This window comes from Artibeus jamaicensis, unplaced genomic scaffold (assembly GCF_021234435.1).
Source record: "Artibeus jamaicensis isolate MK-2021 breed Jamaican fruit bat unplaced genomic scaffold, CSHL_Jam_final contig_391, whole genome shotgun sequence".
NCBI lineage: Eukaryota > Metazoa > Chordata > Mammalia > Chiroptera > Phyllostomidae > Artibeus > Artibeus jamaicensis.
This window is the reverse complement of record NW_026521814.1, coordinates 24,588,436-24,615,907: the sequence shown is the minus strand read 5'-3', so window position 1 is coordinate 24,615,907 and position 27,472 is coordinate 24,588,436. Positions and strand designations below refer to the sequence as shown.

The 27,472-nt window shown below is 39.3% G+C and overlaps 1 pseudogene; it reads left to right on the top strand.

Moving 5' to 3' along the window:
• The first annotated feature begins 1,846 nt into the window (after nucleotides 1-1,846).
• Nucleotides 1,847-2,494, top strand: LOC119062137 (glutathione S-transferase P-like; annotated as a pseudogene).
• Nucleotides 2,495-27,472: the final 24,978 nt, after the last annotated feature.

Sequence of the window (27,472 nt, the reverse complement as noted above, 5' to 3'; positions counted from 1 at the left end):
TCTCTCTCTTCTATCTCTGTCTCTCAAGTCAATAAACCCAGCAAGGGTTAAAAATAAGTAAATAAGTAAATAAATAATTATTTTATATCTTCAAAAATTGTCTTAAGGACATATAGAAAATGAAGAGACATTCGTTTAAGAAAATCTACTGCATCTCAATATGAGCAGTGAGTCTGTGGCATTTGAGCCATGACCTGCTCTGTCCTCTACCTTAGGTCCATGCTATGGAAACTTTCCTTTGGGTGATCTTCTCCTGCGTGGTATGGACAAAAAATGGCAGCTCCTTCTTTCCACAGCTCCTGGTCCAGGGCTATAATTTCACCACAGCAGAGACAAGCTACTAGCTTTCTCATACCCTGTATGCTGTGTTGTAGAAGCTCTGTTTTGGACAGGTGAAACTGAAAGTCTTCCTTTTCTCACACAGCTCCTAGTCATAGGGCAGAAGCTTTACTGCAGGCTTGGCAAGGGGCCTTGATTGCCCATGCCTGACCTTACTCATAGAGCAGAGGTTCTCCACTGGGAAGGACAAGCTGAAAAGACCAGAGGTTTATCATCTTCCACTCCCAGCATCCACATGTATTACTGGGGTGTCATTCTAAAAGAAACAGGATACTGTTCCTGTCCGCAGCTCCTGTGCAAGTAGTTCAGAGATTCTGTTCAGGAAGAGGGGCAGGCAATAAGGACAAAGAGCTTTACATCTCTGCTTGACAGACTGACTTTATTTGGGACAGTATGTGGAAATTCCACGCTTAAGAGTGTTGTCCAAACCAATGAAGATGGTAGTAGAGAACAATTGAGAGTGTACTGTTAGCTCCATGACGCTGATATCAATAAGCCAGAGCAGCCAGTTATTTAACAGAGATAACCAGAGAAAGAGATGGCTAGAAGAGATCAAGAAGGCTGTGCAAATACACTGAGCTGCACCTATTCAGGAGCAATCAGAGCAGGATAAGGGACAGAAATAAAAGCATTACAGGGCTACACAAAGATCCACCAACAAAGGGCAGAAGCATCATTGGCACAAAGCACTTAACCACAACCTCTGTAGAAACACTGAAAAATAAGCTGCTCTGACTCAGGCAACTCCTATAAAGCCAGAGTTAAAATTAAAATGACATCCCCGGCAATCTGAAAGACTGTGTGCCTGCCCAAGGTTGCACCATCTGAAGACTGACATGAAAGGGGACTCTTCAGGTACTAGTGCCTGGCTGAATTTGGGTAAAAAAATGTAAACTTCTCAAACTGTCTTTGCAGCCTGTAAGCCACACATACACATCTGATAAATAGTAAGGGGTAAAAATCTAACCTGCTCAGAGTGTTAAAGTACAGCATTTAAACAATAAGTGATTTGTGATGAGCCAGGAATAACTGATAGATATACGAGATAAAAAGCAAGGATAAAATATGGAAATGAGAGCAAAAAATCCAACCAGGGATATCAGAGATGGTACACTGCAGTGAAAATAGACCTCACAGAGGTACGTCATCAAACAAATAAACTAATCACCAAGAAAAAAACTTAATACCAATCCCTAGGCTCAAAGGGAAATAAGAATCTAGAATTAATATAACATATTATCTAAAATTTCCAGATTGAAAAAAAAAGATGAGACATGCAAAGAAATAGGAAAAGTGTGATCAATACACAGGACAAAAGAAGGCAACAGAAACTTCCTCTCAAGGGGCCTAGATCTTGAACTTAGCAAACACTTCAAAGCAATTTTTATAAAATTGCTGGGAACATTATAAAGTGTTCACGAACTAAAGGGAACCATGCTTAAATTATTAAAGGAAGATATGATGGGAGCTCTGCTGCCCACCCCCCGTCTTTAGGTACACTCCAACCATGCCGTTCTACACCATTGTCTACTTCTCTGTTTGAGGGCACTGTGAGGCCATGAGCGTGGTGCTGGGTGACCAGGGCCAGAGCTGGAAAGAGGAGGTGGTGACTAAGAAGACTTAGTGAGTCTTAGTGGTGAGTACAGGCTTACTCAAGTCCTCCTGTCCGTATGAGCAGCTCCCCAGGTTCAGGATGGAGACCTCACCCTACACTAGTCCAGTGTCATCCTGCATCACCTAGGACACTCCCATGGGCTGTATGGGAAGGACCAGCAAGAGGCAGCCCTGGTGGATATGGTAAATGATGGCATAAAGGACCTCCACTGCAAATACATGACTCTCATCTACACCAACTACGAGGCAGGCAAGGAGGGCTATGTGGAATAATTGCCTGGCCACCTGAAGACTTTTGAGACTCTGCAGTCCCAGAACCAGGGTGGCCAGACCTTAACTGTGAGACACCAGATCTCCTCTGTGAACTAGAAACCTGCTGGACCTGCTGTCGAATCACCAAATCCTGGCCACCACCTACCTGGACTCCTTTTTCCTGCTGTAAGCCTGCATGGCATTCCTCAACAGTGGGCCTAAGCTCAAGGCCTTCCTGGCCTCCACTGAGCACATGAACCTCCCCATCAATGGTAATGAGAAAAAGTGAGGGTTTTTGGTACCCTCAGGAGGGGGCAGGGGTTGCCTACCTCCCTTTTCCCCTGACCAATAAAATTTCTGAGAGATAAAGAAGGAAGCCATGATGACCTTGTCTCATCAAAGAGGTAATATAAAAATGAAAATTATAGGAAAGAACCAAATGGAAATTCTGTAGTTGAGAAGTACAATATGTGAAAAGTCATTACTAGTTGATGGTAATTCAAACCCATAGGAACAAATGAAGTTTACATAAATACTACAATAAACTCTATAAATATATACTTGCTTTCATTTATTCTCTCAGCTTCTTTAAAAGACATAAAATTATATAAATTAATAATTATGACAATGTATTGAGTTTATAATGTATATAGATAAAATAACTAACATAATAGCACATAAAAGGAGTAAGGCATGAAGCTATAGGGGAGTAATGACAGCATATATTTATATACTGCACTAGAATTTAGTTAGTATAAATCTGAAGTAGATTTTAAGCAGTATATTGTAAGCCCTATACAAAAAATACAACTTAAAAAGTAACTCATAAAATAACTCAAAAATATAATTTAAAAAAATCCATCCATTTAATGCAAAAGGAAGATAGTGAGAAGCAGAGAAACAGAAAGATATGAGAAATACAGAAAATGAAAAGCAAAATGACAGATTTAAATCTAAACATGTCTAACAAACTATAAGCATATAGATGTGAATGTGAATATGTTAAATGCAAATGGATTAAGCGATCCAATTAAAATAAATTATTAGATTGGCTAAAGAAACAAGATTCAACTATACACTGGGTACAGGAAGATACATCTATAGATAGACAAATAGACCATGCAAACTGCAAACCTAGAGTTGCAGTGGCTACTCTAATATCAGAAGAAATAGACTTTAAAACAAGAAATGTTCCCAGACATAGAGAGGGACACCTATAATAATAAAAGAGTCAATCCACAATTATAAACATATATGTTCCTAGTAAAGTCATAAAATACATAATGCAAAATTGACAGAATTGAAGGGAGAAATAAGCAATCAACAGTAATAGTTGTAGACTTCAATACTACACTCTCAATAACCTGTAGAATGAGTCAGAAGATCAATAAGGAAATAGAAGATTTGAACAGCACTACAAACCAGCTAAACCTAACACATCTATACAACACTCCACCCAAGAACAGAACATTTTTTCCTCATGTGTACATGAATCATTTTCCAGGACAGGTCATATGTGTGGCCATGAAACAAGGCACAATAAATTTAAAAGGATTAAAATCATACAAAGAATGTTCTTCAACTAAAGTGGAATAAAATTAAAATCAGTAATTATGAGATTTGGAAACTCACAAGTATGAGGAAACTAAACAACACACTCCTAAATAACCAATGGATCAAAAAATAAACCAACAAGAGCAGTAAAAAATAATTTGAGTAGAATGAAAATGAAAACTATGAACAAGTATATGCCAACAAATTAGATAATTTAGACGAAATGGACAAATTTCTAGAAAGATAAAAACTACTGAAACTGACTCAAATAGAAATTGAAAATTTGAATAGATCTATAACAAGTAAAGAGATTGCACTAATTATCAAAAAACTTTTTATGAAGTCCAGAACCAGATAGCTTCACTGGTGAATTCTACCAAACATTTACAGAAAAATTAGTGCCAATCTCTCATATACTCTTCTAAAAATAAAAGATGAGGGAACATGTACCAAATTATTCTGTGAGGTCAGCATTAGTATGATACCAAATCCAAAAGAAGGTAGTACATAAAAAGAAAACTATGTATCAATACCTTATGAATATAAACTCAAACTTCTCAACAAAGTACTAGTAAACCAAACCCAGTGACATTTGAAAGAGATTACACTCCACAACCAAGTGAGATTTATTTACTTCAGGAATGGTTTATTTAACATCTGAATATCAATTAATGTAATCCAATAGAATAAAAGACAAAAATTACACAATCATCTCAATAGTCACAGATAAAGCATTTGACAAAATCAACACCTTTTAATGATAAAAACACTCAACAAACTAGGACTAGAAGGAAAGTTCCTTAACCTGATAAAGGACTTCTACAAAAACCCCACAGCTATCGTCATACTAAGCTTGGGAAATAGATAAGAATGTCCACTCTTGCTAATTAATTCAACATTGTACTGGAGGTTTTAGACAAAGCAATTAGGAAAAAATTAAAAAAACATCCTGATTGGAAAAGGAGAAGTAAAACTATCTCTATTTGCAGATCATGAAGGTAGAGAATCTTACAGAATCTATTAAAAGATTATTAGAATTGACAAACAAGTTTACAGTGATTCCCTGACATGAATGGGTGTCTAACAATTCAATTCAATACTGACACTACCTACCCAGAGTTAGCGCATACCTGCAACTTAACAGAGTTAACAGCTTACTCCCACAAGACTGCCCCCACTTTAGATACCAGCCCCAAGTGGGCTTGCCAGACTACTCACACTTTTTCTGCCTCACGGACTACCGTGAGTTGCCATCACCACCATTCAGGTTCAATAGTTTGCTAGAAAAATTAATAGAACTCAGAAACATTCTATATTTACTACTATACTTTTACTATAAGGGCTATAACTCAGAATCAGATATATGGAAAAGATGATTAGGACAAAGTAGGGGGTAAGGATCCAGAGCTTCGTGCTATCTTTAAGAGCACTACCTGCCCAGCACATCGACACATTCATCAGTGCAGAAGCTCTTGAGGCCTTATTATGTAGGTATGATCCATTGAATCATTGGTTATGTGATTGAACTCTATCTCTAGGCCCCCTCCTCTCTTCAGTGGTTGTAGGTGAAACTGAAAGTTCCAACCCTCTAATCATGAGTGAGGTCAGCTCCTTCTTTGAAACTATTTAAGGTCCACCATGAGTCACCTTGTTATCAAAAACTCAGGTATGTTTATGAATAGCAAGAAATACTCCTATTACTCAAGAAATTCCAAGCGTTTTTTAGCTCTGTGTCAGGAACCAGGGACAAAGACCAGATATATATAAATACTACAGATAAGGCATCCATTAAAAGACTATTAGCATTAATATACAAGTTTAATGAAGTTATAGGATACAAGATCAACATTAAAATCAATTGCATTTCTATATAGTAATAATCTGAAAATAAAATTATCAAAATAATTTTATTTATAAAACATTAATTTACAAAAATAATAAAAGTTATAAATTTAACAATTAATTGCAAGGTTATACACTGAAAACTGCAAAACATTGAGAGAAATTAAATAAGATCAAAATAAATGTAGACATGTCATTTTTGTGGACTGTAAAATATATTATTGTTAAAATGTCACTACTCTTCAAATTTTCTACAGATGAAATGCAATCCCCATCAAAATCCCACCTAGATTTTATGCAGAAATTGACAAGATGATTCTAAGATTTATTTTGAAATTCAAGAGACCCAAAATAGCCAAAGCAATTTTGAGAAAGAAGAGCAGAGTTAGAGGACATGTTACAAAGCTGAAATAATAAAGACAGAAGTATAAGGGAGAATCCAGAAATTAACCCATATTAATGGTCAATTCATTTTTGAGAAACATGCCAAGACTGTTATTCAATGGGGGGAAAGAATAGTCCTTTCAATAAATGGTGCTGGGGCAACTGGATATCCACAAACAAAAGAAGTTCAACTCTTACTTCATACCACATACAAAAATCAATTTTAAATGAACCAGGAAACTAAAAGTAAGTGCTAAAACTGTAAAACTCTCAGAAGAAAACATAGAAGTAAACTTTAGATTTGGCAATGATGTCTTATGTATGACCCCAGAGCACAAGCAATAAAAAATAAAATAGATAAATTGGATTTTATCAAAATTAAAATCTTTTGTGTATAAAAGAATACTATCAACAAAGTAAAATGACAGCTCATAGAACGGGAGAAAATCTTTGCAAATCGAGTACCTGACAAGGGTCTTATATCAAGAATATGTAAAGAACTCTTAGTACTTAACAATAAGAAGACAAATAATCCAGTTTAAAATTGAATAGATATCTCTCAAATGAAGATATATAAATGACCAATAAGCATATGAAAAGATGTTCAATATTATTAGTCATATGGAAATGCAAATTAAAACCACAACAAAATAACCTTTTAGACCCACTAGGTGGAATTGTATCCTTCCAAAATTCCTATGTTGAAGTCCTAACCCCAGAATGTGACCTTATTTGAAATAGGGTTGTTGTATATGTAATTAGTTAAGATGAGGTCATAGTAGAATAAGGTGAGCCCCTAATCCAATATGGCTGATGTCCTTATAAAAAGGGAAAATTTGGACACAAACATGCACGCAGGGAGAACAGTATGAAGACTGCAGTTATGCTGCCACAAGCTAATGAACTACCAGAAACTAGAAGAAAGTTGTGAAACAGAAAATTCCTTAGGATTTTCAGTGGGAGCATGGTCCTGAAGATACCTTGATCTTGAACTTTTAGCCATCAGAACTGTCAGACAATAAATTTCTGCTGTTTAAACCACTCAGTTTATGATACTTTGTTATAGCAGCCCTAGCAAAACAACACAAATGGGTTTAATAAAAAAGATGGACAAGAAGTGAGAGTGAGCACTGGTGAGAATGCAGAGCATGATGGGAATGTGAAGTGCAGCCTTTTAAAAATAGTTCAGCAGTTTCTCAAAATGTTAAACATATTGTTGCCATATGACTTGACATTTCCACTGTTATGTATATACCTAAGAGAATTGAAAAACAAGTGTTTAAAGCAATACTTGTGCTTTGTATTTGTACTTCATAGCAGTATTATTCAAAATAACTAAAAGGTGAAAGCAATACAAATATTCATCAAATGATAGGTGAATAAACAAAATATGCTATATCCATATAATGGAATATTATCCAACAGTAGAAATGATGTATTAATACATGCTACAACATAGATAAACCTTGAGAACATTATGCTAAGTGAAAGAAGTCAGTTAAAAAAGGCCATGTAATGTACGATTTTATTTATATGACATGCCCAGAAAAGATAATCTATAGAAACAGGAAGTCGGTTTGTGGTTTCCTAGGACATAGTAATAGCTGGTAGGGTTGGGAGCATGGGATAGGCTGGGGAGGAAAGAGTGTGTCTTAATGGATATGGGGTCGCCTTTTGGGATGTTACAAATGTTGTGATTATTGCACAATTTGGTGGATACACTATAAATCATTGAACTGTGCACTTTACATGGATGAATTTTATATGTAAATTATATTTCAATAGAGAAAATTTTTTAAAAGACATACCACTAACCCTGAACTACTTACCTAAGTCCTCCCACAGAGGAGGGCTTACAAATCCTGATCTACAGAAACCAAGGAAGTATAAAAGGATATTGATATTTAAAAAGGAAAAAAAAGAGAAAGCTAATTAGAAAACTCCTGATATACTAAATACAGATGTCTGAATTATGTAGATATATGTGTGGGAGTAGCAGTCTGTTAAAAGAGAACATTATCGTCCTGCCTTGATGTTTTTTAGAAATGCTGTGTAGTAGCAAAACAGATAATTTACACTTTAAGCAGGTTTTGTGGGTAAGCAATTCTTCAGATCTGGGACCTCTCAGAAGTAATAATTATGATCCAGTCCGAGTGACTCTAGGCCAGTCCTTTGGCTTCTGTGGACCTTCTTGTCTTGTGTATGCAAGGGAGGCATCCTGGATAACCTCTAAGGCCTCCTCTCATCCCGAATTTCTATGAGCAGCACTGATGCAGACTCTAGCCAGCAGTCTGTGATGTTGTGGATGAGACAAAACAAATTCACACAGACAACTGAAGTCTTGTGGAGAAAAAGGGATGGCATGGCCACTCTCTCAAGGGAAGAGTGCCCGGGCCACTCTCTCAAGAGGAGAACACCTCGACCCTTGCCTTGACAGGTTTTTATTGGCTTTCTTAATAGCATACATCAAAGAAGGTTTTTACTCATTATGCTCAGGTTTGCTTTAGGTGATTACTTTTTACAGATAACAAAGGGAAGAATGTTACTGATTACTTCCTACAGATTAACAAGGAAAAATGTTGTAAATGCAAGGGAATGACAAAAGTGATTGATCTGGTTACACTCCATCCTTGAGAGAATTAGCACAGACTTTAGGAAGTTACTTTAAAGATATTCAGTAAGCATTTCCTGCTTCAACTCAGGGTGAGGGAATTTTAGCAAGAGCAAGTTTCAAAGCAGCCTGGGTATAATGCAGTCCCAGTTTCCCACAGGAGAGCTGATCCATGGGTTTGGCATCCTGTGTGCTGTTACAAGCCTATGGGCCTTCCAATAGGGCTGGGCTACATTTGCCGTTGCCAGGCAGATCAGTTCCCTAAACAGCACCTTGCGTCCTATTTTTTTTACTCTGAGAAATGAGGCAGCAGCAAGCAAGCTGGGGGCATTAGAATCACATGGGGGAAACGTGTTAGAAAGCAGATGCTAGGTCCCACCCCCAGAAATCCTGTTTGTGTGGATGAGCCCTAGGAATCAACATTTTACAGAAGCATGCCAAAAAATTATGAAACACTGGCACGTGTCTCTAGAAACTAGTCTCTACAAATCAGGAGTTCTCTTTCCCTCCTGTGCCTGATAAGCTAAGATAGAGACTTTAGTTGCCATATGTTAACTTTCTCCAAATCTTGAACTAAATCTCTTTCTTTGTTTAATTGTTTAGTAGTTAGTTAATATCACCATTAATTTGCTTCTCTTTGTATACCAAACACATAGAGTAGATGATTGAGGTGTTAAAAGATCCTACTGATTACACTTAAACAATGTGGATATTACTGACCAAGAAATAGCTACAATTTCACTTTTCACCTTGGAATGGGAAGTATCAGGAGATTGGAGAGGTGATATGCCACATAGGTTTGTGGTCTGTTATTTGACATTGCAGTTATGCTCCCTCTGGACAGAAATTTGATCTGGGGGGGCGAGCACAGCACTTTGAACAGAAGTGTCATAGAAAGAATTAAAAGGAAATAGGGAAATATAGCAGTGATAACTTCCAATGGCTGAAACAGTTTTCAGGCTTTTGTTCAGACATTAGAAAAAGGTGTAAGTCTTGCCAACTGTCACTTACCTACCTTAACAACAACAGCTCACATGGTGTTTACTATCCTCCAGGTACTCCAAGAATTTTAGCTACATAAACTAAATCTTTAGTACATGTGACAGACCATTATTATCTCTATTTTAAACACGAGGAAACTGAATCAAAGAAATTAACTACATTATAAAACTGGAAGACTGAGGAGCAGGATCTGAATCCAGGCAACAGGGCACAAGAGTCCATGAGACTTAATTTCAGCCTTGTTCACTAGAGTTAACTACGCAACAGAATACAGTGTGCTTCCCATACCTGGATTACCAAAATCTTTAACCACAGCAGGATAATACTATACAAATTTGTCTTTAATGAAAAGAGGTTAAGGTTTAACTAGTGAAATGTAATGCTATTTGACCTATTAACTAAAATACTGTTGTCTGAAAAACAGAGGGAGGTTGGGACAAGGGAGAAGTACATCTGTTAGGGTTTGCTGGCCAAGCCAGTGTTCTATCATGATATTAAGGCAGGATGGGGCCTAAGGGATCAAGGCTATGTGAATAGCATTCAATATTACTTGTATGTTTGATTCTTCTTCCAGAAATGTTTTATTGAAAACAGTGAATTTATGCATACAGTTTATAACCTACTCTGCAGTGTCTTAGGGCTGACTTTGTACTTATGGAAGTCAGCCAGATATCATGGGTGGATCATTAAACTAAAATTCTTTTCTTGGTACACTAGTACCTTATGTGAGACCTTGACCTAAGGCGAACCATCAACATGTCAAGAGGAATGACCACCGGGACAGGCCCTGTTGCCTCCACTTAAAGGATTGTTCTTCAATAAGGAAACAATATTATCCCTTCTGGGTTTCTATAAGGTTAAAGAGAATGTTATGATGATTCTAAAGATAATATCTATGGAGGACTTTAAGCTCCTTCAATATAAATGTTATGTAAATATAACCAAAGGAATTCTGGTGAATCAACATTGTGATTTTTTTAACTTGACTTGTGTCCAGACATATGCATAGATATAGATAGCAAATGCTTAGTACTGCATATTCAACTTAAGCCAATCTTTTAAAATAAGGGCCTGGAATGGATTTTCATCAAATCTGAGGGACCTGAATTGTAGACTTCCCTCACAATGAGAATAGAGCCAAGTGTGAGTCCTATGTGACAAATATTCTGAGCATTATACCTAATTTGAATGATTGATATGATACATATTTCAGTGAAATAATTGTCAACCAATATTATTTCAAGTGTTATTTCCATCTTACTTCAAGTGCTGTATAGATTTGACATAATTATATAGGGCATAGCATTTTCATGAAACATTGTAAGATACAAGTTTGGTACTAACAGTTTATCCTTGACACTAATATTTAATTCAGAGAAATTCAGAGAATGAAATCAAAGCAGTAAAATGAGGATGCTTATAAACTTTTAAGGAGAGATCATTTGGATTTTGTATTTATGTGTGTATGTATTTCCTTTAAGTTTTTAAAATTTTATTTAGTTATTTTTCAAGTACAGTTTTTTTTGTCTATTTCTCCCATGACAGCCCCACCGCCCCGCTCCGGACCTCCCTCTCCCCCCCAGTCCTCATCCCTGTGTCTTTCATACTTGTTCCTCAAAATCCCTCCCCATTTTTCCCCTTAAGTTCCCTTCCCTCTCCCCTCTGGTCACTGCCCACTTGTTCTCTATTTCAGCGTCTTTGTTTTTATTCTGTTTGCTTGTTTGTTTTGTTGTTAGCTTTCTGTTAAAGGTGAGATCATATGGTATTTGTCTTTCAATGCCTGGCCTATTTCACTCAGCATAATGCTTTCCAATTCCATCCATGTTGTTGCAAAGGGTAGGAGCTCCTTCTTTCTCTCTGCTATATTTCCTTTAAGTTTTAAACATAAAGTGGTTATATAAAAGTGACTTCTAAAAGAGGAAACTATGAAAATAAACTGAATACTTCAATGTTTAGTGTGAAATCAGCAGTATATTCAGTATAGGTGACAGGAAACAAAGTTGAGGAGAGAGGTGAATAAGAAAATCAGGAAGCAGTAAAAATAATGGTTGGGGTCAGGTGGTAACAATAAAATAAAAAACTTGAATCTGATTGAAACAATCACAGGTAGCTATAAAAAGGGCATTTGAAAGAGGAAATGATGTGAGAAAAGATAATTTTAGTGCAAGGAGGTGGCTGCAATGGGTGTAAAGAATTAATTTTAAATTTATCCCAGAAGTAAGAGGAAGAATAATGAGTAAAACACAGTGGAGTGTTGTATGGCCATGTCAAACAAGAGTCTACCTAGAGTATTATGTCCATTTTTGGTCACTGTATTTTCTTAGGAGAATTGATGAACCAGAGCAGTGTCATTCAGGACACTGGGATGGTGAGAAATGGCAGCTCTCCTCAGATATCTGTAGGTCTGTCACAAGGAAGGAATATTACACATGGCTCTACATTGTTAAAAAAAGTAATAGACCCAAAGGAAGTTAGAGGGAGGCAGATTTTGCTTAATATAGTATTCTAACAATTAGCTGTGCCCTTGTAACAGAATGGGCTATTGTAATGCTTTCCCATCTTTGCAAGCATACTCAAGCAGAGAATATTGAATAACCCAGCTAAATAATCAAATGGTTTCTTTTACTCCGTAAGGTACCTTGTGACTAGAGGAACATCTGATTTGTAAACAGTACACTCAAGTCCTCATAGGCATGATGCTAACTCTGATTTTTTGCTTAGGGGCTTCTTTCTCAACATCCTCACTTGATGAGGAAAGGGAGCCAGTCATCCTTGTTATGACCATCCTTTTGGCACTATCCATTGGCTGGTGCATTCAGTGTAGCTACTGCTTTTTACTTCTCCTTAGTTGTTATTAATTTTGGGTTCCCAAACAAAGTTTCTGAAGACCTTTTTTTCTCTTCTTGTTAATTATAACATGATATCAATAAGGCTCTAAGCAGAACAGCAATGAAACTGAGTATTTGAGAAGAGTTTAATAAAGGAACTGTTTACAAAGGTGTGGACAATGTTTATGGGAACCAGTAAGGGATGGTATAGCTCCCCCAGGATTTGTGTTAGGGGGAGTCATTAGTACCCCAGAGATGAGGATAGAGGGGCTAGAGCGTTTCTAGGCCCCAGAGAGGATGGTTACAGAGAGAGGACTGCCTGAAAGGAGAGTTGACAGCCAATGCACAGCAAGAGATCCAGGGGAAGAAATAACCCAGCCTCACCCTTCTTCTGCTCGTGCGTCTCACTGCCAAACCCAACTGTGAGCTGGGCACGAAGGGAGTCAGCTGATATCTGTATGGGCCAGCCTCCTGGGGCACAGAGCAGGTTGGAGCTGCAGAGAGAGTGAGTCTGGAGAGGTTAATGGAAGAAACCGAAGAAAGCGAATTCCCCCTCCACCTCCCTCCACCCGCCACCACCACCCCTGCTCCCCCCACCCCAGCCTGAAGGTATAGCTGGTGCTTAGACAGTAGTGCTACTGTTAGGAATGTAACAATGTTTCTTGGATGAGTTAACCCTCAGCTAGCCACACTGAGCTCATACTTGCTAGGGTCATAGCTCTCTGCAGGGTTTTTTTCCTAATGGTCAGTGTTTAGTCCCCTCCACCTACAAGGGGAAAAAAACAGTAATTTTATAGAAAGGAGAACATGTAGAAGTCCTTCACTTTATTCACTTATTAAAGTTTTCCCATCTTGGAGCAGAAGAGAAACATCCAGACAGAAAGGCAGTTTTGCTGTGAAGTGATTGAAGCTTAAGCTTAGGCCCCCATACTTGCTTGGGTCCCTATAAGCATTGGGAGTTGCTGTAGAACATTCTCAAGCAGGGAGGGAAATCCCATTGTATTTCTATGCAAGCATTTCTAGTAGATTGCCTAGCGATGTGTCAGAAGAAGAGGATTTGGACTCCCAACGCTCTAGTAATTTGTCATGAATTCTTTTTTTATCCTTAACAAATATTCACTTTTGTATCTAAATTTGTATTTGTAATTTACATTCTTTTTCTTTAAAAAGATCAACCAAATAATATAAGCTTTAGCTCCCAAAAAATCTGGATCCACCCTACCCATGTGAAATTTTTAATTAAACTAAAACTAGGTGAGCAGTCAGTTTATAATGTAGGAGTGTGGATACTTCAATATGGAGAGTCAAATGGACTTTGTGTGGCATCATGGGAAAGGTTTATTCATGAAAGAGAATAAGCACATATGCAGGTGTTATCTGTGGGTAAAAAGAATGGCTTCTATCTACTAGCAAAGAAGCATGAAGGAATCAAAGTTTACCCAGTTTACCTCTGGCTGCTGCCCCATCTCTGTCTTCTACATTAATGTTCCTTGAACACACATTTTATGTGAGACACATCCAACTCTTAACCACATGTAGGGCTTTGACTCTCTTTAATCAACTTTGATCCCCTTTCCCATATACCCCTCACATCCTTAGAAGCTACCACCCTCAACTAGGATTTTTTTTTTATTTTTTTATTGATTATGCCGTTACAGTTGTTCTATTACCCCCTTCATTCCCCTCTACCCTACCCCCTGTCCCCACCATTACCCCCCCTTTAGTTTATGACCATGTGTCTCCAGTCCTTTAGATTCTATATTTCCCATGCTATTCTTGCCCCCCCATCTATTTTCTATCTACTGTCTATGCTACTTATTTTCTGTACCTTCTCCCCCCTTCTCCTCCTCCCACTCCCCTGTTGCTAACCCTCCTTGAGATCTTCATTTCTATGTTTCCACTCCTGATCTGGCTGTCCCTTTAGTTTGCTTTTGTTTTAGGTGTGGTTGTTAATAACTGTGAGTTTGCTGTCCTTTCACTGTTCATGTTTCTTTAACTTCTTCTTCTTTGATAAGTCCCTTTAACATTTCATATAATAAGGGCTTGGTGATGATGAACTCTTTGAATTTGATCTTATCTGAGAAGCACTTTATCTGTCCTTCCACTCTAAATGAAAGTTTTGCTGGATAGAGCAATCTTGGTTGTAGGTCTTTGGATTTCATGACTTGGAATACCTCTTTCCAGCCCCTTCTTGCCTGTAAGGTCTCTTTTGAGAAATCCGCTGACAGTCTGATGGAAACTCCTTTGTAGGTGACTGTCCCCTTAGCTCTTGCTGCTTCTAGGATTCTCTCCTTCATTTAAATTTTGGCTAATGTAATGATGATGTGCCTTGGTGTGTTTCTTCTTGGGTCCAACTTCTTTGGGACTCTCTGAGCTTCCTGGATTTCCTGGAAGTCTATTTCCTTTGCCAGATTGGGGAAACTCTCCTTTATTATTTGTTCAAATAAGTTTTCCACTGGTGGCTGTTCCTCTTCCCCTTCTGGTACTCCTATAATTCGGATGTTGGAGCGTTTAAAGATGTCTTGGAGGTTCCAAAGACTCTCCTCATTTCTTCGAATTCTTGCTTCTTGACTGTTTTTTGTTTTGCCATTATTTGTTTTCTTCTGGTCCACTCCATTGATTTGAGTCCCAGTTTTCTTTTCATTGCTATTGGTTTCCTGTGCAATTCCATTCATTTCAATTAGTTTCGCCTTCATATATTTGTCTAATTTGTGGCTATAATGAACCAGTTCTGTGAGGATCCTGATCACCAGTGTTTTAAACTGTGCGTCTGAGAGTTTTGCTATTTCTTCATTGCTTAGATTTATAGGCTCTGGGGCTTTGAGATCTTCTTGAGCCATTTTTGGTCTGTTCATGCCCTTTAAGTGCGAGGAACGGAGCCTTGGACTCCCAGGTCGCTGGGTTGTGACCTTGTATGTGGGGGCGTGGTCAGAGCAGGGAAATGGTGGCCCCCTCTGCTGTTTCGCACCGCTGGGTGAGGAGCAGAGCCTTAGGAGGTTCACCAGGGCAGGGCCACTCAGAGTCGCTGAGTTATGACGCTGTATGTGGAGGTGGGGTCAGAGCAGGGAAATGGCAGCGGCCTCCCTGCAGCCTGCCACAGAGACCTGCTGGGTCCCGGTCCAATCGCCCACTACCTCGCTTGTCTATCCGCGCACAAATGTGAAACCACAGTCAACCTGCAGCCCTGCTCCCTCACTGTTTCCCCGCGGTCGCTCGCTTGGTCGCTGGCTCAGTCGCTCACTGCGCCTGGTCCAACCCTGCGCCTGGATTCCGAGCCTGAGTCTGTCTGACCGAGTTTTCCTGTGCAACCCCGCTCCACCAGCTGCTGGTTTCGCCCCTTACCGGTCAGACTGAAGAATTTGTTGTTAACAGACTTCCAAAAAGTTCAATTTTCTGTGTTTTGGCTGTGTTTTCTAATATTTAGTTGTCTCTAAACTTGGTTGTGTGAGAAGGCACGGATATCCACCTATGCCTCCATCTTGGCGGAAGTCTCTCAACTAGGATATTAATAGCAACTTCATAGAAAATTCAAAGGACAATTTCCAATGATGTCATTGTAACCTTTGACATGATGCCTCACCAGTCCACCAGGCCTCTCTTCAGCTGTGACTAGCATGACTTCTTCAAAAATTTGGCATCAAACTCTGTCTTCCCTGGGATCATTTGCTTTGAGATTCCATGTTACCATTTTTGTATGTCTGTTGGAGTTCCTTAATCATTTTGGGGGGGTACAATCCAGGAATCAGTGGATTAATCCACCCATCAAATTAGTTCCTACCTCTACTGCAATAATATGTTTCCCTTCAGTTTTTCTCTTCAGGTCACTTTTCATGTTGCTGACCTCTTTTGCTGCTTTATTCTGCTTTCTTCTCCTTCTATCCCATCTCTTTGTTCAGCCCATACAACGGAATCTTTTTCCATCTGAGATGTTGGAACAAGATCTTGTCCAGGTTCTCCCCTCCTGATCCAACCATTTTTAATCACTGCTCAGAGTGACTATAAACACAAGAATCTCAAACCAGTCATCTGACATACCACTCCATTCCCTACGATTCTATGGTAGCCTTCTGCAACCCCACGAAACACATCCAAACTGTTTTCCAAGAGTACTATTGCTTCCTCATTTAAATTCATTTGTTCAAAAATGCTTTTGTCCAATTCATCTCTACTTTTTCTAAAGCTGTATCTATAGCTGCTCCTTTGTGTCACTTACTCTGTGACTCATACAATGAATTTAATTTTTACCTTAATTAACTTATAGCAACTATATGAAGCGTCATTATCTCTATTTCATGAATGAGGAAATCTATCCTTAAAGAGGGTAAGTAAACTGCCCAAGGTTATGGACTTGGTAAGGATTTCAGTAGTATTTGAACCTAGGTGTCTCTGATCTCCGAGTCCATGCTCTTAATCACTATGCCAGTGTTTTTCATCATCAGGGTCACCTGGGCTGCTTGTTTAAAGTGCAAATTCTTGGGTCTTGTCCCATAGCTACTTAAATGATGAAAAGGAGTCAGTTATATAAAGATCTAGTGAAGGAATATTCTTGGCAGAGAACAGCAAACTGCTAACATGGGAATAGGCAAGGATCAGAATGAAGACCAATAGGGCTAGAACACAATGAGAACAGAGAGTTTGAGGGGGCCAGACCAGGAACATGCTGAGGCTTTGGATACTTCATTTAGTTAAACTGGAAGTTCTAGGACATTTGCAAGCAGATGAATAAGCCCTGCCTTACATTTGAACAGATGGCTGCTGCCCACCAAAGAGTTGTAGGGTTGTGGAGTTGTTGCAGGGAAGCAGCTCCCAGCTGGGCATATCCTTACATTGAGAGAAGCCATGGGTGATTTCTTGCCATTGGAATGTGAGCAGGAGTGAGTGATTTATGCATCACTCTTTCTTCCCCCTTCTACTAGCTAGATGGACATTAACTTTATGTATCCAAAATAATTGGGCTTTGCCCTGTCCCAGCCTGGCACTGACAAGATACCCTGTAGGGGGACTATTAAGTGTGTAAGAAATAAAATTTGTATTACTCAGTTGTGGTGGTTTTCTTGTTTTAGTGGCTACTGATGCCTTAGAGGATACAAATCACATGAGTTGTGCTTTGTTAACATCAGTTGGCTGCTGTATGGAGAAGAACCTGGAGGTGGTGGGGGTGGCAGCAGAGGAGGGAACAGGGAGACTAGTTAGGTAGTTCTAATGGGACTGATAATGGCTTAGGTTAGCCTGATGGTACTGTGGTGGTGCAAAGTGGAGGTATTAGATATACTTTCATGTTTTTGTTTTGTTTTTTTCCAATCCCTGGGTTAGAGAGTGAGCAGGAGGGATATAGAGATTAATACACATTTGCCCCCTCACAGCAAGGAGAAAGAGGATGAGGGTAACCGCAGTTCAGTGCAGTAGGTCCCATGACTGAAGACAACATAAGGTACCCTGGAGACACAGAAGAGGGACAGCTACCCTAACATGAAGGCTTGAGATGCATCCTAAAGGACAAGGAGGCATTATCTAGGTGAAAAAGGCGTTAGAAGGCACCTCAGAGGGATGGTAGTGTAAGCAATGCTACAGGAACTTGAAAAAAACACATCTGGTTCAAAAAACTTGCAAGCAGGTCAGTAGGGATGTAGGTATCCTAATGATTATGCTTCGATATCAGATCAGACTAGGCTCAGATTCTAGCTCCTGTGTTTATTAGCTCCATGTACAGGAGTGAACCATTGTGTATCTATGAGCCCCAGTTACTCATTCATAAAGCTTGCCCTGTATAGGACTGCTTATATGCAACTAACAGAGAGCCACACCCAGTACCTGGTAGCTGGTTTGGTAATGAAGATGGATATGAGGACGGTGGTGCCTGGGATAGGGTACATGTAATGCAGAGAGAGAGGTAAGGTGGAGAAGTTGGCAGGGCCAAAAGGTGAAACTGTATTCCATGCTAAAAAAATTGAACTTTATCCCAAAAGCTAAAGGAAGAATTTCAAGAAGGAAAGTGACGTGGTCAAATATATGTCGTGGAAAGTTCCCCATAAAGGTTTATGCTCCATAAAAGATATACTTGGAAGAATTTTCCCCCAAAGATGTATGGATGGACTGGATGTTGAATATGGCAGGAGAGAGAAACCAAGGACCCATAGCTACAAGGTTTTCAGCTATGCTCACTGAAAAAAACAAAACGAAAAACCCAGAGATGCCATTTTCTGAGATAGAGAACTCTCAAAACTCTCCCTTGCTTGCAGTTCTTCCAGTCAGCTCAGTTTGAACAATCTCCTGGCTATGGCCCTCAGACCACATTATTCATCACCTGTGGCCTCATCCTTATACTACAGACCCCACGTTCACTTGACAAGCTGACACTCAAAGAAAACCTTGGTTTACATTCTCTCAGCCTGAAAAACTGACCCCTTAATAAAATGAAATTTGTAAACACGAGAAATGGCAATTTTAACCTCAAATGGGTTTAAGTTGCTTTTCTCCTTATCAGGCTGGAGCAGACAGATAGAGGAGGACTGTGTCTTTTATGACTGCAATTAGGAAATAAAGGTAATGATGTTCATTATCAAGTTTTTATTAGTTTTGGGCTGACCTTGACTTGGAGTATGGTTGCAACACACTTTATGACCATACAGCTCTGACAGGGTGTATGTTTATTGCTTCTTTTCCTCTCTGTGTTCTCTAAATGTGAGTCCACTCCATGTTACAGTATCTCTTGGACCGGTTCTGTCTGTTTACATCATTTTGCATTGGACTTCACTTACCATGGTACTTCTAGCAGAGCTGGGTAATTAGAACATTTGAAAGTTAACACCCTGTGAAAGAGGGACAGGATGTACAGGGAGGTAATATGGATGAAAGAGAGAGAAGTGAGCAGATGTGAAAGAAGAGGAAAACATGATAAGGTATTGAGCATTTATTTTTCAGTTAACCAAAGACCAGAGTATGTATTAGGGTCTTAGTTTAAGACTCTTGGGGACTTCCGCCAAGATGGAGGCATAAGTGGAGACACCTTGCTTTCTCACACAACCAAGTTTAGAGTCAACTAAATATTAGCAACAGAAAACACAGCCAGAACACAGAAAATTGAACTTTTCGGAAGTCTGATAACAACAAATTCTTCAGCCTGACCGGTAAGAGGGGCAAAACCAGCAGCTGGTGGAGCGGGGTTGCACAGGAAAACTCGGTCAGACGGACTCAGGCGTGTGGAACCCAGGCCCAGGGTTGCAACGGGTGGACCTACTGAGCTACCCAGCCAGCGAGGGACCAGAGCTGAGATTTGACTGTGGTCGCGCATTGGGGCGCAGATAGACCAGCGAGGGAGTGGGCGGTTAGATGGGACCCAGCAGGCCCCAGTGGCGAGCTGCAGCAGAGGGCGCTGCCATTTCCCCGCTCTGACCCTGCCTCCATATACAGTGTCATAACCCAGCGACCTGAGTGGTCCTGCTCTGGTGAACCACCTAAGGCTCTGCTCCTCACCCAGCGGCATGAAACAGCAGAGGGGGTCACCATTTCTCCGCTCGCCCCCACATACAGCATCACAACCCAGTGACCTGGGAGTCCAAGTCTCCACTCCTCATACTTAATGGGCGCGAACAGACCAAAAATGGCTCAAGAAGATCTCAAAGCCCCAGAGCCTATAAATCTAAGCAATGAAGAAATAGCAAAACTCTCAGACGCACAGTTTAAAACACTGGTGATCAGGATGCTCACAGATCTGGTTGATTAAAGCCACAGATTAGAGAAACATATGAAGGCGAAACTAATTGAAATGAATGGAATTGCACAGGAAACCAATAGCAATGAAAAGGAAACTGGGACTCAAATCAATGGAGTGGACCAGAAGAAAGCAAATAATGGCCAAACAGAAAAGAGTGAAGGAACAGGAATTCAAAAAAAAATGAGGAGAGTCTTCGGAACCTCCAAGACATCTTTAAACGCTCCAACATCCGAATTATAGGGGTACCAGAAGGGGGAAAGGAACAGCCACCAGTGGAAAACTTATTTGAACAAATAATAAAGGAGAGTTTCCCCAATCTGGCAAAGGAAATAGACTTCCAGGAAATCCAGGAAGCTCAGAGAGTCCCAAAGAAGTTGGACCCAAGAAGGAACACACCAAGGCACATCATAATTACATTAGCCAAGATTAAAATGAAGGAGAGAATCCTAGAAGCAGCAAGAGCTAAGGGGACAGTCACCTACAAAGGAGTTTCCATCAGACTGTCAGCGGAGACCTTACAGGCAAGAAGGGGCTGGAAAGAGGTATTCCAAGTCATGAAATCCAAAGACCTACAACCAAGATTGCTCTATCCAGCAAAACTTTCATTTAGAATGGAAGGACAGATATAGTGCTTCTCAGATAAGATCAAATTCAAGGAGTTCATCATCACCAAGCCCTTATTATATGAAATGTTAAAGGGACTTATCGAAGAAAAAGAAGTTAAAAAAACATGAACAGTGAAAGGACAGCAAGCTCACAGTTACTAACAACCACACCTAAAACAAAAGCAAACTAAAGGGACAGCCAGATCAGGAGTGGAAACATAGAAATGAAGATCTCAAGGAGGGTTAGCAACAGGGGAGTGGGAGGAGGAGAAGGGGGGAGAAGGTACAGAAAATAAGTAGCATAGACAGTAGATAGAAAATAGATGGGGGGGGCAAGAATAGTATGGGAAATATAGAATCTAAAGAACTTGAGACACATGGTCATAAACTAAAGGGGGGTAATGGTGGGGATGGGGGGGAGGGTAGAGGGGAATGAAGGGGGTAATAGAACAACTGTAATGGCATAATCAATAAAAATAAATAAATTAAAAAAAAAGACTCTTACATTATGGTTCTAGGAGCTTAGGAGGGAAGTATTAGATATGGCTCTTTTCCTCAGGGGGTTTTCGATCCAATCAAGGAGACCCAAATACAAATGGAACAATGATTCCAGATGGTCTCCAATAGGACTAGACCACAATGGAAGTGCTGTAGGGGTTAAAGATAAGCTACTCTCTCAGGCTGGAGTGGTCAGTTGATGATGGTTCTCCCCATGGTCCCCAGGGGAAGTGGCTATTTCTTTTGTCAAAAAGTAAACATGTATACTTTAAAACCAAGGAAAGTTTTATGATATGTTTGAAATATATGATTGATTTGAATATATGATTTTCAGAGAAAAAATTTTCATTTTTTGGCAGTTCATTTATCCTGAATTCATCATCACCAAGCCCTTATTATATGAAATGTTAAAGGAACTTATCTAAGAAAAAGATCAAAATTACAAACAGTAAAATGACAACAAACTTGCAACTGTCAATAACAACCTAAAAAAATCAAAACCAAAAACAAAGTAAGCAAACAATTAGAACAGGAGCAGAATCACAGAAATGGAGATCAGATGGAGGGTTATCAGTGGAGAGGAGGTGGAATGGGGAAAAAGGTACAGGGAATAAGTAGCATAAATGGTAGGTACAAAATAAATGGGGGTGGGCATTAAGAATAGTATGGGAAATGTAGAAGCCAAAGAACTTATATGTATGACCCATGGACATGAACTTAAGGCAGAGGCAGGAGGGATGCAGGTAGGAGGAGGGGGCAAGGCTGGGGAATAAATGGGGGAAAATGGAACAAATGCAATAGCATAATCAGTAACATATATTTTTAAAAAGACATCCAGATAATAGCATTCCATTTCATCAATTATCCATGATGTTTATCATATTTTACTAGTAAATTTAATGTAAGAATAAAATCATTTTGGGGCTATTTCACAGTCTTTTAAAATGATTAAAAATGCTTAAGAATTCCCTTTAAAAATTATTGTTAACATTGATAGCAAGATTCATTTTAGGACAGAAATGATCTTTCTTTTGTGTTATTTAAATAAATATACATACTTGAATGATGATTCATTCTATCGTGATAGTTTCATATAAAATTAGTACCTTTTTAATAGCATTTTATTATTTTTTTTAATTTATTGTATTTTTTCCATTACCCTTTAAGCCCCTTAAATCTCTTCCCACCCCACCCCATAGTCACCACACTATTGTCCATGTCCATGAGTTCCTTTTACTTTTTGCTAAATCCCTCCACTCCTGCTTACCTGTCATCTTGCTCTCTGAGTCTGTCTCTATTTTGCTTGTTAGTTCAGCTTGTTCCTTTGATTCCTCATATAAGTGAAATCATATGGTATTTGTCTTTGTCTGACTGGCTTGTTTCACTTAGCATAATTCCAGGCCATGTTCTGCAGGCCATTCCATATTATCACAAAGGGTGAAATTTTCTTCTTTTTTATGGCTAAGTAGTATTCTAGACCACCTTCTTATACCACACACAAGAATAAATTAAAAATGGATTAAAGACTTAAATGTTAGACCAGGAACCATAAAAATCCTAGAAGAAAACATAGGCAGCAAAGTCTTGCTTGTAGCAATATTTTATTGGATATATCTCCCCAGGCAAGGGAAACAAAAGAAAAAAATGAACAAATAGGACTACATGAAAGTAAAATGTTTTTGCACAGTAAAAGACATCATCAACAAGATAAAAAGACAACCCACAGAATGAGAGAAGATATTCAGCAATACATCTGGTAAGAGGTTGGTATTCAAAAGCTATAAAGAACTTATAAAACTCAACACCCAAAATACAAACAACCCAATTAAAAAAGGGGCAAAGATCCAAATAGACACTTCTCCAAAGAGGACATAGAAATGGCTAATAGACATATGAAAAGATACTTAATATCGCTAACCATCAAAGAAATGCAAATTAAAACCACAATGACATACCATCTCACACCTGTCAGAATGGCTATCATCAATAAATCAGCAAACAACAAGTGCCAGCAAGGATGTGGAGAAAGGACAACCCTTTTGCTGTTGGTGGGAATGCAGATTGATGCAACCACTGTGGAAAGCAGTATGGAGATACATCAACAAATTAAAAATGGATCTGCCTTTTGACACAGTGATCCCACTCCTAGGAATATATTTGAAGGAACCAAAAACACTAATTTGAAAGAACATAAGCACCACCATGTTCATTGCAGCATTATTTATAGCCAAGATATGGAAGTAGCCTAAGTGTCCATCAGTAGATGAGTGGATAAAACAACTGTGGCTATTTCTTGTAGAACACAATCATGAGAGGAGCCCTAGTGTCTGTCTACCTGAGGCCAGTAAAAGAGAACCACAAGAAAGGTCAGGTACTTGGATCTGGACTCAAGAGTCAGGCTTTGCATATGAATATGCATTATGGTTTAGGGGAAGTCCTATAGTTTTTTTCCTTATTCCAACTGAACTGTTGCTATAAAAACTCGAGTCCTCTTGACCATCACCACCATCCATGCATGCACAAGTGGAACTAAGCCAAGTCCCCAGCTCTGAGATAGTCTTTGCAGTGTTAGGGGAGAAGGGGACTGAGGATAAAAGGAGAAAGTACAGAAAGGGGAAGCTTATTAAATTGAGTTGGCCAAAAAGTCAACTTACATTTTTTTCTGTAAAATAAGACACATTTTTTCATTTTTACTAATAATGGTGTTGATTTGGATTTTTAATTGACTTCTTTTTTAATAATTATTTTATTGTTATTCAATTACAGTTGTCTGCATTTCCCCCCAACCACTCCCCCACCTCCCCCCTTGCTTCCATCCTCCCCCGAAGTTTTGTCCATGTGTCCCTCATAGTATGATTTGGATATTTTGAGTATGTCAGCTATCTCCTCCTATTGGCTCCTGTGGGTAGAAGAGGTGCTGCTAAACATCTTCCAATGCATAAGACAGTTCCATAGCAAAGAATTATTTGGCCAAAATGTCAGTAGTCACAAGAAACTCCTGATGCTGTATGGGGGATGACTCAGCACCAGGATCAGCTCTCTCCCCAAAGCTTCTGTTTCTAGCTCACTCTGCCCCTGCCTTTGCCGGAGCCTCAGCTTCTCTTGGTGAGATTAGAATTCATTTGATAGGTTCTGGCCAAGATGGAGGCATAGGTAGAAACACTTTGCTTCCTTGCACAACCGAAAGAAGGATATAGCTAATCTAAAACCAATAAATAACCAGAAGTGCCATAAAAGCAAACTGCATGGAACTCCAATAACCAAGTCATTAAAGAAACATTCACCCAGACTGGTAGGAGGGTAGGAGGGGCAGAGATGAGCAGCTCACCAGAGAGGATGCCTGGCAAGGCAGCAGACCATGGGGGAAAGACGAGGACTGGCTGAATGGGAAACTAAAGACTCAAGCTAGCTGTAAACTACTGTGGGGGTTGCCACAGTAGGAGAAACTCCTAGTCTCACATGAGAGGGTTGGAAAGTGGAGCTAGAAGGAGAAAGCGAGCCGTATTGTTCCCTCTCTGACCCCTCCTCCATAGATAGCACCAGAATGCAGCAAAGAGGGTTGCCTTGACAGGGTGAATACCTAAGGCCCCACCCCACTACAACATAACAGGTGCCCTGAGACAAGAAAATATGGCCCAAATAAAAGAACAGATCAAAACTCTAGAAAAATAGCTAAGCAATGAGGAGATAGCCAACCTGTCTGATGCAGAGTTTGAAAAACTGGTAATCAGGGTGCTCACAGAACTGATTGAGCTCAGTCCCCAAATGAAAGAACAAATGAAGGCTATCCACAGTGAAATAGAACAAAATATACAGGGAACCAAGAGTGAAGGGAAAGAAACTGGGACTCAAATCAATGATTTGGAACAAAAGGAAGAAATAAACGTCCAACCAGAACAGAATGAAGAAACAAGAATTCAAAAAAGTGAGGAGAGGCTTAGGAAACTCTGGGGCAACTTTAAATGCTCTAACATCAGAATTATAGAGGTGCCAGGAGAAGAGGAAGAGCAAGAAGTTGAAAACTTATTTGAACAAATAATGAAGGAAAACTTCCCCAATCTGGACAAGGAAACAACTTCCAGGAAGTCCAGGAAGCCCAGAGAGTCCCAAAGAAATTGGACTGAAAGGCACACACCAAGGCATATATCATTAAGTTATCCATTAAAGATAGAGAATCTTAAAAGTGAGGATTTTAAAAGCAGCAAGAGGAAAGGAAAGAGTTACCTACAAAGGAGTGCCCATAAGACAATCACCTGATTTCTCAAGAGAAATTCTGTAGGCAAGAAGGGGCTGGAAAGAAGTATTTGAAGTCATGAAAGGCAAGGACCTACATCCAAGATTACTCTATCCAGCAAAGCTATCATTTAGAATGGAAGGGCAGATAAAGTGCTTTCCAGATAAGGTCAAGTTCAAGGAGTTCATCATCACCAAGTCCTTATTGTATGAAATGTTAAAGGGACTTATCTAAGGAATAAATGAAGATAAAAATTAGGAGCAGTAAAATGACAACAAACTCATAACTATTAACAACTCAACCTAAAAACGAAAACAAAAACTAACTAGAACAGGAAGAGAATCAGAAAAATGGACATCACACGGAGGTTTTTCAGTGAGGAGGGGTAGGGGAAGAATGGGAGGAGAAAGGTACAGGGAATAAGAAGCATAATTGGCAGGCAAAAAATAGATGAGAAGAGGTTGAGAATGGTATAGGAAACAGAGAAGTCAAGGAACATATATGTATATGAATTAAGGCAGGGAATGCTGGAGGGTTGGTACAGGGCAGAGAGAGGTTAAAGAAGGGAAAATTGGGAAAACTGTATAGCATAATCAATAAAATACACTTTTAAAAAAAGAAACTTCACAAAGCACTTTTAACATGTTTGATGAGTCACAGTACCTTCTCCATACACTACACAAATCTTTTTTTGCATTTCAGTTGCATTTTTACTTTTCTTGAAATAATAAAGTATAGTATACCAAAAATGTTGCATATTTTAGCTCATCTTCAATATTAAAATATTTGCACAAAATTCACCAATTTTGATAAGTTTTTAATAAATGCATGCTGATGTGACAGCTGTCACAATACAGTCTAAGAAAACTAATGTTTCAAAAGATGTTAAAGACAAGTAAGTGCTATTAGAGCCATTGTATAGAAAAAACATAATGGACTTTTTGGCCCACCCAATATATCCCAGCTATTCCTGCTGATCTGTCACTGCCTACTTTCTCACCCTTGCCTTGTCTCTTCATTTCACACGTACTCTGTATTTCTCCATCTGTTTTCAGCCCAGTTACTGGGAATTGGGTATGAATAGCTTCTACAGTCAACTGAGTGAGAGAAATGAGCAGTAGTGATGACTCTATAAAAACATTTGTTCATTCATTCAATCATTCACAGTGTCTAATCCAAAAATGAAGATGACATGACTCTTGTCCTCAAGCAGCTCTGTAAAAACTATGATATGAGTTAATGTAGTAATGGAGTGTGAGAGCAAAGCACTCTAGATGCAACAAGGAGGTATCAATTAGTTGTGTGTGTGTGTTGTTGTATGCAGGCAGACTTTGACAAAAGGCAAGGTTCACGGACAACATGATATTAGAGGACTTTGGAAAGATGAGTAAAATTTTACCATCCGAGAAGAGGAAAGGGCAGAAGAGAAGAAAGATTGGAAACAGCATGAGGAAAGGCCTTGTATTCTACTTAAATCTAGGAATTCTGTCCTTAAGACATTCTTGGGTTCTTTAAGAGGAACTGCTTGGAGCTCCAGAAGTTTCTTCCACTGACTCAAATCCTGCTGGTTTTTGCAGCCAGCAGTTGAGGGGACTTATCTTCCTGGCATGAGAACGCTGGACTGGGGGACCTGGTGTGGGGCTGGGACTCCGTGTTCCTGAGATATTCTTCCTGAATTTTTATCCAACACACATGCATATGGGACCAGCCCATTCCATGTATGTGCCCCTCCTACCAATCTGGGTGGATGTGGTTTCTTTAATTCTGTAATCATCGGACTTCCATTCAACTCAATTTCTAGTGGTTCTGAGTGATGGTTGTTCAATATTTTAGTTGTAATTTTGATGTTGTTGTGGAAGGAGGTGAGTCATGTCTGCCTACATTGCCATCTTGATCAGATGTCCTCTGGTTTAATTTTCGACCTATAACTTGACATGCACTATTTACTAGGTATAATTTGCTAGAGTTGAGAAGTTGGAATATTTAATGGTAAAT